Source organism: Mauremys reevesii, linkage group 1, assembly GCF_016161935.1.
Source record: "Mauremys reevesii isolate NIE-2019 linkage group 1, ASM1616193v1, whole genome shotgun sequence".
Classification (NCBI taxonomy): Eukaryota; Metazoa; Chordata; order Testudines; family Geoemydidae; genus Mauremys; species Mauremys reevesii.
In genome coordinates this window covers 49,512,706-49,525,845 of record NC_052623.1, presented here as the reverse complement: position 1 = coordinate 49,525,845, position 13,140 = coordinate 49,512,706, and the positions used below count along the sequence as shown (strand labels likewise).

The following is a 13,140-nucleotide window of genomic DNA, read 5'->3' as shown; positions in this document are numbered from 1 at the left end:
CTCCTCCTGCCGAGGTGGAGTACGGGCGTCGATTTGGGGATTGATTACTACCCGCCGATCCGATCCGGCGGGTAGTATAGACGTGGCCATGGAGGAGAGTGTAAGGTATTTACACTGTAGTGGTCTTAGCAATGAGGTCCTATACTTAGCTTATGGGATAAAGCCTGACTTCCGAGGCCTTCGGCTTCCTCCTCGGGGCCCAACCTCAAAACCTGCCTCCCTTTCAGTCAGGTTCCCCTTCCCTTGGGATCTGCCAATGATTGCTCCAGGAGCAGAAAATAAATAAATAAAAAACAAAACTGTTCTAATGATCACCCTCTCCTTCCGTAGCTGTGATCACTTGAACACTCTCCCTTTACCTTATCATTGCAGAATTATTTACTGATTATACTGACCCTTCAATCAGCCCTTAAATGTTTTGTCCAGGCTTCCTAATTCTTTTAGGATCAAGACTCAAGACTATGGCCTGGTCTACACTAAGAAGGGGGGTCGAACTAGGGTACGCAAATTCAGCTACGTGAATAGCGTAGCTGAATTCGAAGTACCCTAGTTCGACCTACTCACCCGTCCAGACGCGGTGGGGTCGAACTCCGCAGCTCCCCCGTCGACTCCGCCACCGCCGTTTGCAGTGGTGGAGTACCGGAGTCGACCGCAGCGCTTCCGGAGTTCAAGCTATCACGTCTAGATCAGATGCGATAGTTCGAACTCCGAGAAGTCGAACTCACCGCGTCGACCCGGAAGGTAAGTGTAAACCTACCCTATCAGTTTAAGCAGTAATTCCTTTAACAAGGCACGTATTTAAATTATCTTTGATGTTACTTACCTTTAGAGCTCTTAAAACTGGTTTCTAGATGTGTGTACATGTGGTGTGTATGTGTACAAACATTGAATCCAGCCATGCCTAAAGGCTGCCAGATGTGCATGCGTGTATGTCAAATCCAGCAAGGTAATGAAAATATTCCGGGTAGAATTACAACACGGGTCACACTTGAGTGACAGGTCCTGCTTGCCTTTTGGACCTGCACACAGCTGCCAGATATGCGAGCGGGTATGTGTATTTAATGAAGTTGTGTGTATTGAGAGTGTATGTGTGTATTTGTCAGAAAAGAGAAAAAGGGGGGGAAAGAAGAGAGAGGAGAAAATATTACTGCTTGGTGTCAGTCATCCTCTTCTCCCATAAGGGGCGCTATACCCTTTTTGACCTTGAAATAAAGCTTTCAAGCTTCAGGGTTTAAAATAGCACCTCAAGCCCACAAATACAGGGATGCCAAATACGTTACCCTAACATTTAGATGCCAATTATGTTACCTACAAATTTGTCTAATTTAACCAAAGGGTAACAAGGTTGTGGCCCGCCCTAAAGGAATTGCCAGGATGTTACCAGGGAACTTGTCTCTGACCCACAGAGGGCTCCCCAGAACATGTTAGTCTTGCTAACTCCTGAAAGGACACGGATACAGCCTTTGACTCAAGGATAGACGCACAAGCAGTAATTCTTCAAAAACAAAATAATTATATTTTTAAAAGGTCGTTACGTATTTAATAAAGCAAGAAAGAATATATAGAACACAGTAAAATGCAATAGAATTACATTTAAAGAATTGTATAGTTAAAGTGGTGCAACAGAATAAGAGACAGACTGCATAAGTTAGCTAATACATACAGAAAATGCAGTAGTTTCAATGTAACATGCAGATAAAGAGTCCGTATACACAAAGGCTTTTAGTCTGTTACAATCTAACCCCTTACTTAATACAATGTGGCATACGTACGCTATATACACATATGAGAAACCATCATCACTTTCACGGACTAAAATAAAACATTTACTTAACACTAACATTAACACTTAAAACTAAACATTTAACATCCTGTAAGGGCCGGCCAAGCAGTTTGCAAAACAGGTAGGGGAGATCTCACTCAAGATGCAGGCATCCAGCTTTATTTACAGACAGACCCATACACTCTTAAATAATAGGTAGAAACGATCAGACTTACACTTCTGTTCAAATTCCCTCTGTACCATCTAATTTGGTCCTTCTGACCTGTCTAATCTCTGGAGTGTTACTTCCACAGCTGCAGTCTCTTCAAGCTGTAGATGTAGTGTCCGTTGCTGCTGCCCAGGTAGCTGAGGTGTCTCGCTACTCCTGTTCTTTTAGAAACCCCCAAAACCCACTACAGTCTCAGTCTGCCAGCTGTCAGCCTTATGTACTGGTTGCTCTCTCAAGGTCAGCTCCTCTCAGCCAATCAGCTTCTAGCTTTCTAGTGCCTCCCCTGACATCATAGACATAGAGCTCCTCCCCTGATGCTATCTTGGGTAAAAGCTCTTCCCTCTAACCTGAACCCCTTCAGCAGCCAACCCCCCTCCCAGAGCTTGCACCCCACCCTGCACCCCAACCCTCTGCTCCAGGCTCAGCCCGGAGCCCCTTCCCACACCGAACCCCTTGGCCCCATCCCAGAGCCTACACCCCTTCCCGTATCCCAACCCCCTGCCTGGTGAAAGTGAGTGGGGGTGGGGCAGAGTGAGCGATGGAGGGATGTAGTGAGTGGGGCGGGGCCTCTGAGAAGGGGCAGGGAAGGGGGGGACAAGGGTGTTTTGGTTTGTGTGACCAGACAGTTGGCAATTCTAGTACAGAACCCTGGGGGACACCACTACCACTCTCCATTCTGAAAACTGACCATTTATTCCTACCCTTTGGGCTGGTCTACACTGGGGGGAGGGGGCGGGGGTCGATGTAAGATACACAACCTCAGCTACGGGAATAGTGTACCTGAAGTCAACGTATCTTATTTTGACTTGCCTCCTGTCCGCATGGTGTGGGATCAACGGCCGCGGCTCCCCCGTCGACTCCGCTTCCACCTCTCGTCCTGGTGGAGTTCCAGAGTCGATGGGAGCACGTTCGGGGATCGATTTATCATGTCTAGACAAGATGCGATAAATCTATCCCCGATCCGGCGGGTAGTGTGGATGTACCCTTTGTTTCTGATTTTACCAATCCATGAGAGGACCTTCCCTCTTATCCCATGACAGGTTACTTTGCTTAAGAGTCTTTGGTGAGGGACGTTGTCATAGGCTCTCTGAAAATCTAAGTACACTATATCCACTGGATCCCCCTTGTCCATTTGCATGTCGACTCCTTCAAAGAATTCTAGTAGACTGGTGAGGCATGATTTCCCTTTATAAAAACCGTGTTGACCCTTCCCCAACAAATTATGTTCAGCTATGTGACAAGGTGACAATTCCCACCAATTTCATGGTTTCCCTTGCAGGGGAGACAAACCTGGAACAGGCGTGTGATGAAATCCCTTTCATTTCACTGACACCTGATGCAACCGTAATCTCAGACACATCTTTCTTAGACTGGGGAGCCTACTGGGCAGTCATATGGCACAAAGCATGTGATCTCTTTGGGAGGCCAGGATGCACATTAATCTCAAAATTATGGGCACTCGAACTGGTTTGCAATGCATTCCTCCCACATTAATACAATCCCAAAATGTCCATGTAATGTCAGACAACATGATGACTACCAGCGGCATTTCGGCAGCAATGCCTCTGGATGATGCTGCTTCTCAGTGGCATTTTGGCAGCGACGCCTATTGACGTTGCCACTTCTTGGCAGCATTTTGACGGATGTTTGTCTGCCAGCCACGGTGGCTCATTGTCTGGCGCCCACCAGACGAAAAAGGTTGGGGACCACTGGTGTATATGTACACATCACTTAAGCTTCCCATAAATTCACCAAACAGAAGAGAAATTAGATGAAAAATTGTAGCTTCCAAACTTCTATCCTCCTCCCTTTCTTCATTGTAGGGTCCTATGTGGAAAGTAATATACGTTTGACTGAAAAATAGTTATAGAAAAATTAAGCAGAGCCTGGGAAGGGGAGGTTACTTACCTATAACTGGAAGTTCTTTGAAATGTGTGGTCCCTATCTGTATTCCACTGAGGGTTATACAAAAACCCAGAAGTCAGTGTGTCATAGGTTTTCTCCCCCACTTGGAGCTTTTGGGTTCCAAGATGGGGACCTGCATGAGCTCCTCTAAACTAATCCTAGTCTAGATCTGGTCCTGCTGCCACCAGTTACGTTTAAAGTGGATAACACACTGCCTGTTCCCCCAAAACTCTCCCTGGGGAACACAGATTCAATCTCCCTGAATCTCAACACAAAGGGAAGCAGCCCACTCCCCCCCCCCTTCCTAGCCTACTCCGGAGAGATACACACCAACTCAACTCCATGAATCAAACCCAGGAGGAACTCACTCTTTCCCCCCTCCCCTTCCCCTGAATTTCCACAAGAGAAGGAATTAACCAAGTCCAAAGAAAAGAAAAGCATTTATTAAAAAGAACAAAAAGAAAGTACACTATCTCTGTAATACCAGGATGGAACAATACACAAGAGTCTAACCTATAAACCTGGAGAGAATTCCCCCTTCCCCTTTCTTTCTCAGTAAAAGCAAAGTAACAGCAATAGAAATAAAGAGATTCCTTCAGCAAAACACACAATTGCAAATGTAGAAATAAACTTATAATACTAGTACGCCTTTCTAATACTCACTAGACTGAATAGATGAAAAATACTGCAGAAACCTGGGAGGACTTGATTAAGATGTCTGGACTCCCCTAGTTTACAAGGGAGACTCAACTCAAAACAAAGAACACAGAAAAAAAAACTTCCCTCCACAGAGATTTGAAATTATCTTGTCCCTGATTGGTCCTCCGGTCAGGTGTTCCTCAGGTACTGCTTGTTAACCCTTTACAGGTAAAAGAGACCTTAACTGTTTATGACACGGCCCCCAAATCGCAGACAGTGGGGAACCCACACTGGCGGTGATTTCCTCCTAAACTTTAAAGTAAACATATTAAAAAACACATGCACTATGACAGATACTACTAAGTATGTAACCAACGAGATTTTTCACAGTTCAAGAACAGTTGTTAACCATTTGATTCTGGGAAACTTTCACGAGAGAGTGCATCAGCAACCTTGTTGGAAGCTCCTGAAATGTGGTGAATTTCAAAATCAAAATCTTGGAGAGCTAAGCTCCATCGGAGAAGTTTCTTGTTGTTTCCCTTGTTAGTATGAAGCCACTTTGGCGCAGCATGGTCGGTTTGTAGCTGGAACCGCCGTCCCCAAACATATGGGCGTAGCTTTTCCAGGGCATACACAATGGCGTAACATTCTTTTTCACTGATGGACCAGTGGCTTTCTCTCTCAGACAGTTTCTTGCTGAGAAACACGACAGGATGGAAGTTGTGATCCGATCCTTCCTGCATGAGAACTGCTCCTACCCCACGTTCAGATGCATCTGTGGTCACTAGGAAGGGTTTGTCAAAGTCCGGGGCCCTTAACACAGGGTCAGACATGAGCGTCGCCTTAAGCTGGGTAAAGGCTTTCTGACACTCATCAGTCCACTTAACTGCATTTGGCTGTGTTTTTCTGGTTAGATCAGTTCGTGGGGCAGCGATTTGGCTGTAGTGTGGTACAAATTGCCTGTAATATCCGGCCAAGCCTAAGAAGGATTGGACCTGTTTCTTTGACCTTGGGACAGGCCACTTTTGGATAGCCTCCACCTTGGCCTGTAGGGGGTTAATGGTTCCTCGACCCACCTGGTGCCCTAGGCAGGTCACTCTGTTTTGGCCTATTTGACACTTTTTGGCCTTAACAGTTAGTCCTGCCTGCCTGATGCGCTCAAAGACCGTTTCCAGATGTTCTAGGTGTTTGGGCCATGAATCAGAAAAAATGGCCACATCATCTAGGTAGGCAACTGCACATTCTCCCAATCCCGCTAGTAGACCATCTACTAGCCTTTGGAAGGTGGCGGGTGCATTCCGCAGTCCGAACGGAAGTACATTAAATTCATACACCCCTGCGTGGGTGATGAATGCTGACCTTTCTTTGGCGGGTTCATCTAGTGGTACTTGCCAGTACCCCTTGGTTAAATCTAATGTAGAGATGAACTGGGCACGTCCCAGTTTCTCCAATAGCTCATCGGTGCATTAAGCTTGCGGTAGTCCACGCAAAAGCGTATTTCCCCATCTGGTTTGGGAACTAGAACCACTGGAGATGCCCATGCACTGGTAGAGGGGCGGATGATACCCATCTCCAGCAGGTTTTCAATCTCCTGTTTAATAGCAACTTGGGCATGAGGTGACACCCGGTAGGGTGGGGTTCTAATCGGGTGAGCAGTACCTGTGTCAATGGTGTGGTACGTGTGCTCAGTCCGTCCTGGGTTGGCTGAGAACAAAGGGCTGAAGTGAGTGCACAGCTCCTTGATCTGTTGCCGCTGTAGACGTTCCAGGGTTGTGGAGAGGGTCACCTCTTCCACACCACCATTTCTTTGTCCTTCGTAGTAGACACCTTCAGGCCACTCAGCGTCATCTCCTCCCTGGGCTGTAAACTGACAGACCTACAATTCTCTGGGATAAAAGGGCTTGAGAGAGTTAACATGGTACACTTTAGGCTTTAAGGAGGAATTAGGAAATGCTATGAGGTAGTTAACAGCTCCCAGGCGCTCCTGGACCGTGAATGGTCCTTCCCAGGACGCTTCCATCTTATGGGCCTGTTGCGCCTTCAAGACCATGACCTGGTCTCCTACCTTGAAGGAACGCTCTCTGGTATGTTTATCATACCAGACCTTTTGCTCTGCTTGAGCATCCTTTAGGTTCTCTTTAGCAAGGGCCCAAGAGTGTCGGAGGGTGCTTTGTAGGTTGCTTACAAAGTCCAGTATGTTAGTTCCTGGAGAAGGCGTAAACCCCTCCCATTGTTGCTTCACCAAATGTAATGCCCCCTTAACCTCATGGCCATACACAAGCTCGAATGGTAAGAATCCTAAACTGGGATGTGGTACAGCCCTGTAGGCAAACAGCAACTGCTGCAACACTAGATCCCAATCATTGGAGTGTTCATTTACGAATTTACGGATCATGGCCCCCAAAGTTCCATTAAACCTCTCCACCAGGCCATTAGTTTGGTGGTGGTACGGGGTGGCAACCAAGTGATGCACCCCATGAGCTTCCCACAGGTCTTTCATGGTCCCTGACAGGAAATTCGTTCCCGAGTCTGTAAGAATGTCGGAGGGCCAACCTACCCTGGTAAAAATGTCAGTTAAGCCCTGACACACAGTTTTAGCCCTGGTGTTGCCTAGAGCTACTGCTTCCGGCCATCTGGTAGCAAAGTCCACAAAAGTCAGTATGTACTGCTTTCCTCTGGGGGTCTTCTTTGGGAAAGGACCCATAATATCCACAGATACTCGCTGAAATGGGACCTCAATTATGGGAAGTGGCTGGAGAGGGGCCTTGACCTGGTCTTGGGGTTTTCCTACCTTTTGGCATACCTCACAAGACCGGACATAATTGGCAACGGCCTTGCCCATCCCCTCCTAGTCGAAGGACCTTCCCAACCTGTCTTTGCTCCTGTTTACCCCAGAATGGCCACTGGGATGATCATGGGCTAAGCTTAAGAGCTTTTCCTGGTACTTAGTTGGAACTACCAACCGTTTTTGAGGATGCCAGTCTTCCTGGTGTCCACCAGAAAGAATCTCCTTATATAAAAGTCCTTGTTCTACAATGAAACGGGATCGGTTAGCAGAACTGAGAGGTGGTGGATTGCTCCGTGCCGCCGCCCATGCTTTTTGAAGGCTGTCATCAGCTTCCTGCTCAGTCTGGAACTGTTCCCTTGAGGCTGGAGACACCAGTTCCTCCGTAGACTGTGGACTTGGGCTTGATCCCTCTGGAAGCAATGTAGGTGATGAGGTCGTTTCCGTTGACTGTGGACCGCTCTCCGCTGGTGCACTAGGTGATATTTCAGGCTCTGGCTGAGCCTCTTGGGTAGGGTTGTCTGCTGCTTCTGCCAGTTCGGGCCCGTTGGCGCCCTCTGGCGGTGGAGTTGGATGTGCTGGGGTCAGTGCTGGCAATGGTTTTGCCGCTGGTTGCTGTTCCGGTTCTGGGACTGGATGTACTATAGCTGCTGTAGTTGTTGGCATGGGATCCGGTTCCACCACCTCTGTCTGGATCTCGGGTAATACAGACGGGGTCCTGGTAGACGGCTCAGCATCAGGGATGGGAGTGCCTGCTTGTTTGGCCTGGCTGCGGGTGACCACTCCCCCCCTCTTGGCCAGCTACACATGGTTGGCCAAGTCTTCCCCCAGTAGCATGGGGATGGAATAATTGTCATAGACAGCAAAAGTCCACTTTCCTGACCAGCCCTTGTACTGGACAGGCAATTCAGCTGTAGGTAAGGTTACAGATTTTGACATGAATGGAGAAATTGTGATTTTAACCTCTGGGTTGATGAATTTCGGGTCCACTAAGGACTGGTGGATAACTGACACGCTTGCCGCGGTGTCTCTCCATGCAATAATCTTCTTCCCGCCCACTCTCAAGGTTTCCCTGCGCGTCGGGGGTATTTGAGAGACATCCGGGCCTGAGGATCCTTGGTGTTGTGATGGTGTAATGAACTGTACTCGATTGGTGTTTTTGGGGCATTTGGCCTTTATATGTCCCAGTTCATTACATTTAAAACATCGCCCAGCTGGACGGGTCACTGGGCCGAGGTGGGTTGCTGGAGACTGGTGAGGTGGGACTGTAGGTGGTTTGAGGTTTTCCTTGGGTTTTAGCTGGGGTCTTGATTGGCCCCCGGTGGTAGGATTTATTGTCAGTTTGTCCCTTGTTAGATTCGCTCCCTTGGGTGGTAGCTTTTTTCTTTTCTGCTAGGTCCATCCATTCGCCCCCTATTTCCCCTGCCTCTGTTACATCTTTGGGCTTTTTATTTAGGATGTACCGTTCTATTTCCTCAGGAACACCATCTAAGAACTGTTCCATTTGCATCAGGTGGGCCAGGTCTTCTAGAGATTGAATCTTTAGTCCTGACATCCAGGCATTCCAATTCTTCCTAATGTAGTAGGCGTGTCTGGGGAATGACCCATCTGGTTTCCATTTTAGGGCTCTGAACCACCGACGGGCATGTTCAGGTGTTAGCCCCATCCTGATTCTGGCCTTTGTTTGAAACAGGTTATAATTGTTCATGTTTTCCTTAGGCATTTCAGCTGCCACTTCTGCTAAGGGTCCACTGAGCCATGGCCTCAGCTCTATCATGTACTGGTCTTCAGGGATGCTGTACCCATGGCAGGTTCTTTCAAAATTTTCCAAGAAGGCTTCAGTGTCATCACCTGCCCTGTAGGTGGGAAATATCTTGGGATGGGGAACAGTGCCTGGAGAAGGGTTGTTGGGTAGGGCTGGAACAATTGCGTTAGCCCTTGCTAATTCCAGTTCTTTGTCTTTTAACTCCATTTGTCTCCTGTGCTCAGCCTCTTTGGCTCTGTGGTCAGCCTCTTGTTTCTCCAGCTCCCTCTTGTGAGCAGCTTCTTCTCTGGCCAATTCTGCTCTAACTAGGTCTATTTGCAACCAAGCAAGTTCCAGTTTGTCAACTGTGTCACTGCCACTCATGTTTGTGCCTTCTGGTGCTGGCCACACCAATCTGCAGTCAGGGAATTGGGTTGTTTGCTTCCCCCAATTCCTACCCCTTTCTATTCCCGGATAGACTGAATAGAAAATAAACAAAAACTCTGTATTTGCATTTGGTGTTATGCTGATGTAGCTGGTTCACAGCTACCAACTGTGCTTTAGACTGAGAAAGAGAAAAAAAATGTCCCCCTCCTCTTCACAGCACTAAACAAACCGGTCTAGCAAGTGCCTCTTGCAAATTCTAAGTATCTCTCAGTAGAGGTCTCTTCTAACAAAAGCCGTGCTAGAAAACCCTTATTCCCTTCAGCCGGCCTAGCTGAAAACTCCTCCTAACAATCCCTTGTTAGAAAAACCTTGTCTGTTTGCCTTCGGGGTATTTCTCCCTCCTAACCTGCATTCCTGCTTTAGGAGAAGAGAATAGCTCTCAATGGCTCTCTGGTTCAGAAAAATCCATCACCGCTGCTCACCATGTCATAGGTTTTCTCCCCCACTTGGAGCTTTTGGGTTCCAAGATGGGGACCTGCATGAGCTCCTCTAAACTAATCCTAGTCTAGATCTGGTCCTGCTGCCACCAGTTACGTTTAAAGTGGATAACACACTGCCTGTTCCCCCAAAACTCTCCCTGGGGAACACAGATTCAATCTCCCTGAATCTCAACACAAAGGGAAGCAGCCCACTTCCCCCCGCCCTCTCCTAGCCTACTCCAGAGAGATACACACCAATTCAACTCCATGAATCAAACCCAGGAGGAACTCACTCTTCCCTCCTCCCCTTCCCCTGAATTTCCACAAGAGAAGGAATTAACCAAGTCCAAAGAAAAGAAAAGCATTTATTAAAAAGAACAAAAAGAAAGTACACTATCTCTGTAATACCAGGATGGAACAATACACAGAGTCTAACCTATAAACCTGGAGAGAATTCCCCCTCCCCCTTTCTTTCTCAGTAAAAGCAAAGTAACAGCAATAGAAATAAAGAGATTCCTTCAGCAAAACACACAATTGCAAATGTAGAAATAAACTTGTAATACTAGTACGCCTTTCTAATACTCACTAGACTGAATAGATGAAAAATACTGCAGAAACCTGGGAGGACTTGATTAAGATGTCTGGACTCCCCTAGCTTACAAGGGAGACTCAACTCAAAACAAGGAACACAGAAAAAAAACTTCCCTCCACAGAGATTTGAAATTATCTTGTCCCTGATTGGTCCTCCAGTCAGGTGTTCCTCAGGTACTGCTTGTTAACCCTTTACAGGTAAAAGAGACCTTAACCCTTAACTAACTGTTTATGACACAGTGGATGAGTAAAGACAAAGTACCCCTCCTCTGGAGGGTGGAAGGCACTGATAGCAGCCATGTGCACTTTGATGGAGCTGAGAGTGAGGCCAGGCATCTTCAGAGAGAGGAGATAGTCCAGAATAAGAGGGATGTCCACATCCTCAGGGGCAAGACTCCTGTGCTGGGACCAAGAAGTGAAACGCTTCCACTTGGCCCCATAGGAGCATCTCATGGACTCCTGGCTGCTCAAGAGAATGTCCTGCACTGTTGAAGAACTTTAACAAAGATGCTCATCCAAAAACCAAGCTCTGAGGTGAAGAGTCAGATTGGGATGCCGGATCTGTCTGCCGTGTTGTGTGAGCAGTTCCAGGAGAGCATGGGAAACCAAAACTGTCAAGGCCAGAAGGGGGCAATCAGAATAACCATAGCTCAACCCTGCCTGAACTTGTGCAGGACTTGTGGCAGGAACGTGAGAGTCGTGTGCTCACCCATATGGACCCCCCATCCGATAAGCAATGCGTCCGTGATAATTGTCATGGAAGGTAAAGACAGGAGGCACGGTATCCTGGTGCACACCCAAGCTGGATCTGTGCATCACTCAAGGGAGGAGAGAACCTCATGGGGAAGAGTGAGGAGAAGGGCCATGGTATGGTACATAAGGGAATAGACCCTCTGGAGCCATAGCTGTAGGCAGTGAAACTTCAGATAAGCAAATACAGTCATGTAAGTGCAAGCCGCCAAGTGCCCAAGAAGACAAAGGTAGGTTCTGGCCAGGATAGAAGGATTGGACGCCACCCTGGAAATTAGGTCCTCAAGGGTCTGGAACCTGTCCCCCGGCAGGTATGCACAAGCCGAGACCACATTTATATGTGCCCCAATGAACTCTACGGATTTCATGAAGTCCAAAGTCAATTTTTTGATGTTTACACTCACTCCCAGGGCTGAGAGGAGAATGAGCAGCATGGAAGTTTGAGGCTTGAGCTTCCCTTCTTGATTGTGTCACCAGCAGTCAATTGTCGAGATAAGGAAATATAAGGATCCCTCGATGGCAGAGGTGGGCTGCCACAACCGAAAAAACTTTGGTGAATACACGAGGAGCAGTGGTGAGTGCGAACGGAAGAACCCTGTACTGAATGTGATGATCTGTCGTGAATCTCAGGAAATGTCTGTTGTCAGGGTGGATGTTCACATGAAAGTAAGTGCCCTGCATACTGAGAGCCATAAACTACATGCCTCTTTCTAGGGAAGGAATGATGACTGCCAGAGTGACCATGCAGAAGAAACGGTCGAGACGACAGAGGTCTAGATCAGTTGCCACCCCGTGTTTCTTCTTGGGGACTAGGAAATAAGTGGAATAGAATCCTGCTCCCTGGGAACAGGTTCTCTCTCTCCCCTGAGCAGTAGGAAGTCCACTTCTAGCATGAGGATACTGTTGTGAGAGTGATCCCTGAAGCGGGGGATGTGGACCAGGTAGCATTTTGAACTCAATCGTATAACCATGTCCAATGACATCAAGGACACACTTGTACATTGTTATCGCACTCCAAGCTGGCAAGAAGACTGCTAGGTAACCGCTGAAGGGAGTGGGCCAGGAGCACAGCATGAGTAATGGTGATTGGAAGCTCTGAGTGTATTCAGAAATAGCACTTCTGAGATGATTGAGTGTGAGATGCAGAAGATTGTGTTGACAATGAACTGGAGGCACAGGGTCGCTGGGTCCTCTGCTGTTTGTGAGGGAGCTCATAGGACCATGGTTGGAATAATTGGGGAGTTTTCATCCGCTGGGTCTAAGGTGGACAATAGAGTTTGTGCTTGGGCGACAGTGTGTAGATGCCCAGCCACCAGAGGGTGGCTCTAGAGTACTTGAGGGAGTGAAGGGAGTCATCAGTCTTCTGATTTACCCGTCGAAGGAAAGATCTTCTATGGTGGTCTGGACTTCCTTCAGAAAGCCAGAGGAATGTAAACAGGACTCTCTGCACATGATGACCCTGTAGCCATTGTATGCGAAGAGGTGTCTGCTGTGTCAACCACGGCCTGAAGCTTTGTCCTTGACACCAATTTCCTTTTCTCTAGGATAGCCTGGAATTGGGCCTGATCCTGCTGGGGGGGAGCTTGTTAGTGTAGGTAAAGAAATTATATTTCACAAATGGAGCCATGTAGTTTGAAATACAAAATTGCAGGCTGGCAGAGGAAAAGACCTCGCAGTCCAAAAAGTCCAGGCGCTTTGCCCTCCTTATCTGCCAGGGTGGAGTGTGGGTGCTGTTGGTGAGGCCCGTTCAATTGCTGCTTGAATAACAAGAGAGTTGGGTGGAGGGTTGGAGAAAAGAAACTCAGATCCCTTCAGAGGCACATAGTACCACTTTCCCACCACTTTGGGGGGTAGGTTTGCAGGTGGCCA

At 47.7% G+C, this 13,140-nt stretch overlaps 1 protein-coding gene and 1 long non-coding RNA gene across 4 annotated transcripts in view; one reads left to right on the top strand and one right to left on the bottom strand.

Moving 5' to 3' along the window:
• Positions 1-13,140, bottom strand: part of LOC120402300 — a 134,039-nt gene that overhangs the window by 105,997 nt on the left and 14,902 nt on the right. For all 3 annotated transcript variants that reach the window (XR_005597128.1, XR_005597126.1, XR_005597124.1), the window contains exon 3: positions 1,999-2,152. This is a non-coding gene — a long non-coding RNA (uncharacterized LOC120402300). The remainder of the gene's footprint in view (positions 1-1,998; positions 2,153-13,140) is intronic.
• USP12 (ubiquitin specific peptidase 12) overlaps positions 1-13,140 on the top strand; it is a 112,067-nt gene that overhangs the window by 96,401 nt on the left and 2,526 nt on the right. The window lies entirely within an intron of this gene.